Genomic DNA, 6,460 nt, shown 5'->3' on the forward strand with positions numbered 1-6,460 from the left:
TATAATTCCATATATCTTACTTGATATATTCGATATCTTCAGCATGTACCTACAATGTATAAAGTAGTAAAAATAAAGAAAAACCATTAAATGAGAAGGTGTGTCTAAACTTTGACTGGTAGTGTATATATAAACACCTCATGTCGATATCAACTTGGAACATCAGCAACATTAACAGTGAACCTGACACATTGGAAACCTCAAATTGAGGTGAGGCGTTCGTCTTCTTTGTCTTGAACAAAAATCTGTATGTGGCTGATGGATTGAAAAAACCATTAGAAATAAATAAAGCTGAATTACATCTGAAAGCGGGTCTGTTTTGAGCTGCCATGTGTTATCGTGTATTTGTTTAAGTGATAAAACATGTGCACTGTTTTTTGTTGGCTTTGGAAAGAAGTTATAGAGGTGGCAGTGATCGAGGGCTGCGTTGGTGGTTCTACAGAAAAAAGAATAGCTTAGAGCAGCTCACTGAAAAAGTGTAAGAAATTAATATGAACTAGTTCATTTTGGGAACTGTGAACTCAGTTGGGAACTGTGAATGTGAACAAATTAATTTCCATCTAATTCTTTTGAACTGAACTTTGATCTGGCTCCCTCAAAGCGTGAACTTGTACAACACCGACAGCATTCACACAGTAAGTTTCCCCAAAATAAGTAGAAGCATTGATATTTTACTCAAATTTATATATATTTTGAGGCCAATTTTGTGTTCTGTGAGGGGCTAGAATAAAACACTCAGAGGTGGAGGAATAGAAATAATGAAAGTAAAACCAGTAATGATGGTATGAGTCAAAGTTTTGAAGCTTCCTGGTGAGAAATCCTGCTTGAAAGCTTTGCTGCTTTTAGATATGATGAAGTAAATTTCCTTATACAGATCAATTCTTCTTTCATATTTGTTTCTGGCATGAAAAACTACGAATCCCCTGAAAACTCAAGAAAAGAATTTATTTGTAAAAATGTTTATTTAAAAAAAGAAAAAACAAAACTGGCTGATGCATTGGAATGGAAACTGATCTGAGCAAATGAATCATTGCAAACATGAAACTGGTGGTTTAAAAGTCACTCATGCTTCCACTCCACTGAAGAGATAAAAATAAATCTGATCTCTGTGGGGAAATGACAGCATTGTAATTATACTTTGCATTTGATTGTTTTTGCATTGTTTCAGGTTTGACTGGTGTGCTTTTTAATCAGGTCATCTCATCACACCATGTTCCTCTACAATGGTTTTAATGGCACTTGACTGGTGAATTAGTCCCAGCAATGCCAGCTCGGGAGTAGATGTAAATGCAAATTATTTTTACTTATTTGTTTTTCTGGTTACAGTTTGTGTTGCATTTCTCAGATTTTAATGTAAGAAAAGACACATTTTAAACCTTTTTGAAGGCACATATTCCCGTTGAATAACAATATGAACAATATGAACATTACTCTGAGCACTTGGGCTGGAAGAGGAGGAAAGCGTCTCTCTCAGACAGAAGCTCTCAAAGTAATTGCAGCACCACGGACAGTGACAGGAGTCTTCTGTCTGACGCAGAAGACTCTGCTTTGTGTTTTCATCCTAAGTGCCTGGCTTCCATTTCTCCAACCCTTCTACAGAACAGTGGATCAACGACACATCACCAGATGTTGTGTCAAAGCCTTGAAAACGTGTTCGAGGTGCAGTCCTCATCAGTAGCTACAATGCCTTATTTCCCCACAAAAAAGCGCAGAAAAAATGCCTTTCCTGATTACCATCTACCATAGTCATTTCTTTTTTACATCTTCATAAATTTGTAGCAGTGATGTTTTGTCTCCTTCCAACATGATGTAAAGGTTTTAATTTTTTTTTCAATTTTATTGCCTAACAGTTGATTAACTGATATGACTTTTATACATAAATGCAACAGCTGGCTTATGAATAAACATGAGTAAACAGTGGCTCACCCACTATCTTTCCACACACACAGACACAATGCAGATGCACCCCCGTGTTATACAGTTATGTTGAACTTACTGCAACAATGACGACACAGTGTTCTGCTGTAAACAGATTGGCCCTCCGTAACAGTTTCATCATCAACTATTGCTCTGGGCTAATTCCTCTGCCCAAACCAATAATCATCATTTTCCCAGGGTTATTCATTGGATAATTTGCATTCATAAGAAGTTGGGGTAACATAAGATTGGACTTATTACTGCATATTGACTTAATGAGCATAGAGGCAATCATACAATGCAAATAACTATTGTCCTTTTTACCTGGATAAAGTATACCATAGTAATAAAAAAGATGAATATATTACCAAAGGACCACTGTTGCCTTCACCCTCCTCATCTTCTTTAGCTCCTCGGTTAGCCTGTGGTATTTCACAAGCTTCTTCCTGATGTTGTTATCACTTGGTATAGCTACATCTATCACTATAGCCTTCTTCCTTTACTCGCCTACCAAGGTTGTTTAACCAGTTTGTCCTTCTGTATCTGGAAGACCAATGCGATCTTAGGTTGGTCATTCTCCACCACAAAATAGGCATATCCTATTTTGACCTTGGGACTTTCAGTCGATACTTGCCACAGATGCTCCCGTGTACTATGCCAGCCATTTTGCCCTACCTGTTAGCATCTGCTGTTATGCACTGGACCATCTCAGGGGCATTCTCAATATCAATTTCTTTTGTCTGCCAGCAGTAAATACTGTGCAGGGGCCTATTCTTCCATGATGGTTCATCTTCTGGCTACTCTTCTTTCTCAGGTTTCTTCTGCCTGAGGTATTCACTATATTCACTATATTCACAGGACATTTCATCCCTGATAGTGGTTCTCATTCTCACTCACTACCGAGGTAATCACCTCACTCCTCTCACTTCCTTTTTTCCCCTGTCCTTTCAGATAACAATTAAGTCTGAGCAGGAAATAAAACCAATAATATAAAGACTAAAATTCATCACTTAAATAACAAAGAGTTCCACATGGGAACCATAACTCAATAATATCACAACAACCAAAATGTACAATGTACAGGAATGATAAAATCAAAACAGGGATCAGAAAATTTCCATAAAGAAACACAAGGATCTCCCAGGAACATGAGAAAAAGAGTAATGTCACACTGTGTGACAGGTTGGAAGCACAATACTTTATTTTTAGTTAATGTAATTTTATGTTAGTTACAGTATGACATTTAAACCCATAAAAAGTTATTATATTACGTGGATTTTATGACTGCGAGTGAGACCCCAGAGATATGCAAAAATTTGGTCCTGTGTTATTCTTGTAAGATGACAGCATTTCTGCAGACTCCAAAGGCTACCAATGCAAATGCGTCATGGTTGCAGGCTAATGCAAAGAAGAAAGGGAAAAACTGCATAAAGTCTTAGATGAACTAGGAAAACATATTGAATGGATAAAGCAAAGAAGCTTATGTTTGCTAAAGAAAGAGGAGAAAAAAGCATAAAACCTCCCTGGTACACTGAATAAAGAAAAACACGTCATAACAAAAATAAATAAAAAATCAAAATAAACCTTAAAAGTTGACTTTTTGCATATTGAATGCCAGATGAGGTAAAGTCTACCACCTGAAGCGGGTGAGAGCAACTGTGCGACCTCACTTTGTTTTACACAATTTCAGATATCAGCTTTTAGGAGCAGTTTTAATATTAGTGAAAGAGGAGGGGGAGAAGAAGACAACATTGCAAACTTTGCACAATGCAAAATATTCAAAAGAGGCTTTGCAAATGTTTTGAGGTTGGAAATGTGTTTGTTAGATCACAAAATGTGTTTTTCTTGCACATTACAATTCACAGGTAATTCACAGCCAAGTGTTGGCTGGCCTAACGCTTTCTTTCATCACCCAACAATACATAAACTCAAAAACTAATCTTCCAAAAACTGTATTAAGTTAAAGAGGAAACTGTTGCATAGTCATTACACGTGTTTTGGTGATTTGGGGGTTATGTTACTGAGTTTGAGCTGAGGTGCTAGGAAAGCCACGTTGGATGATTCCCAGTTAATACAGACTTACAGGTTTTTTTTAAACTCAGGAACTTGGACACAGTTTATTCAGTGAAGACTGAATCTTAAAGAATCATTGATTTGTTCATGAGGCAGGCTGACACTGACCTTAAACCTCTGATCACTGACTGGGATCAACAGTGCTCATCATTTATGCCATGGCATACTGCTTGTGCTGCACTGTGCTGCATTTTCCCCGCTGCCATTTTACTCTGGGCAGATTATTGCTTCTTCTCGGCTGTTCAACAATATAGAATCAAAAATATGTTGCTCAAAAATTGGAGCCTCTTTTTCATGAGATAAAGTAAGTGCTAAAAGATAAAACTGGTCGTCCTCGTACTCTGTACAGTCATTAACACCCATGAAAACCACCAACAGAATGATGTTAAACTTCCAATGATTGCTATACTACATCAAAGACCTCTGTGTCATGGAGCTTCATTTGCAATAATGTGTAGTTACTTTCCTCGTGCTTCTATCATCCTAAGCAGCTCTCACCAGGCTCTTATACCAAGGCTGCTGGCCTTCCAGGAACCTGAAACTGTCAACTGATAAAGTCTTAAAAACTGACATCATGAAACCACAAAACCTAAATCCTGTTACAGAGGCTGAGTGGTCTGGTTTTAAGTTCCTTTTGGAGCTTGTTGCTTCCAGACAGGTAAAAAGATTTAGATTGGGATAAGCCTCTTTAAAAAAAAAAATCGTTTCTTTTATCTCTTGATTCTTGGTCATTTGGAAGGCACCTTCCAAGCAGTCACACTTTCTTTCGCTTTCATGGGAAAACACATCATTCTAAAGATTGTGACTGCCAGTTCTCCAAATCTGATCAGCAGCTGTAGTATGCATTTGCACACTGGCACATTTCCTGACAGGACTTTAATCAGGCAGTGATGAAGGAAACGCTTGATGAAGTGTCACTTGGCTGTGATTTGATTTGTTTTCTCTTGAAACATAAGGGAGGGGGAAGCCTCTTACTGCATTTAATTTGTTTTTCCAGCACGTCTATGGCAGCCATGACAAGAGGCATTGTTATTTCACTTTTTATGTCTTTCTTTATGGAAGCTAAACATACCTGTCTCATTGTCTATGAACTTGAGATGTCTTGAACTGCTTAAGAAATATTCACCAGCACTTTTGATAAAAACTCAAGAATTCATGCAGCTGACATTTTGTGCAAACATGAAATAGAGAAATAGAGAACAAGAAGAATTTTACTCTTTTTTTTTTTACCTGGAATTGCCCTGATTATTTTAGGTTTTACACTGTACCACACCTTCCACTTAAGATTCAAACATCATCCTGTTGCTGACATAAATAAATTGGTATATACCATTAATGGTTCACAAAGAGAGACACCTGCAAGATTGAAATTACATTTTTTTTTTAGATTTAAAGAGGTTCATAATCTTACTGACTCACTTTTATACCACCCCCAAAACAAACAAACAAACAAACAAACAAACAAACAAACAAACAAACAAATCAATAAAAAACAAAAAACCAACATGCTTTAAAATAATAGTGAGAAATAACCCTGTTTTAAAACACTGGTGATATGTTCTAACAATCTAATGCATTAACATGATGTGGCATGTGCCTAAAGCAGTTTTTTATTTATATAGAAATCAGCAATATTACCTATGATTTTATCTGGCTTGTAACATTTTTTGTCTCTGTTTTTGGCTGTTAAAAGCCCTTTGTCTTATTTACATGACCAGACAACAACACATAATCAAGTGCCCCTGCTGGGCAGCAGGGGACTCCATTGTACTCCAGGGGGACTTCAGTACACATGTGGGTAATGACAGTGTGGCCTGGAGGTGTGTGATTAGGAGGAATGGCCTGCCAGATCTCAACTAGAGTGGTGTTTAGTTATTGCCTAACAATGATTTGTCCATAACAAACACTATATTCAAACATAAGAATATCCACAAGTGCGCGTGGCTGATCGGTTTTGTAATCATTTCAGACTTGTGGCCATATGTCTTTGGTGAAGAGAGGAGGAGAACTTTTCAAATGACCACCACCTGGTGGTGAATTGAATCAGCTGACAAGGGAGGATGCTAGGCAGACCTGGCACACCCAGCTGTACATTGAGGGTGTGTTGGGAGGGTCTAGCAGAGGCCCTGTGTAACACAAGCGAGTTAGTGGACCCTGGCACAGCACACACACTGCTTGTGTTATAGGGTAGTGATGTTTATTTACAGTGAAAAACAGTACCATTCTCATGCTCTACGCTCTTGACAGTTTTCCAGTTGACGAGTCTCCAGCTCAGCTCTCCAGGTCCGGAGATGACTGTATGGGAAAGAGTTGTTGATTAAAGGTTAAGAAGCGAGATAATGACGAGTGAGCAACATTATGGCTTCATGCTGAAAATTAAATTACTCCAGTGTTGTTGGAGAAATATAGAGAAGGTCAGAAGGAATTTCACTGAGTCTTAGAGGCTCTAGAGAAAACATATGACTGGGTG

The sequence above is a fragment of the Mchenga conophoros genome, linkage group LG12, assembly GCF_057382185.1.
Source record: "Mchenga conophoros isolate Kocher_MC1m ecotype Shallow Benthic linkage group LG12, M_conophoros_male_GT1.1, whole genome shotgun sequence".
In the NCBI taxonomy this organism is placed as follows: domain Eukaryota; kingdom Metazoa; phylum Chordata; class Actinopteri; order Cichliformes; family Cichlidae; genus Mchenga; species Mchenga conophoros.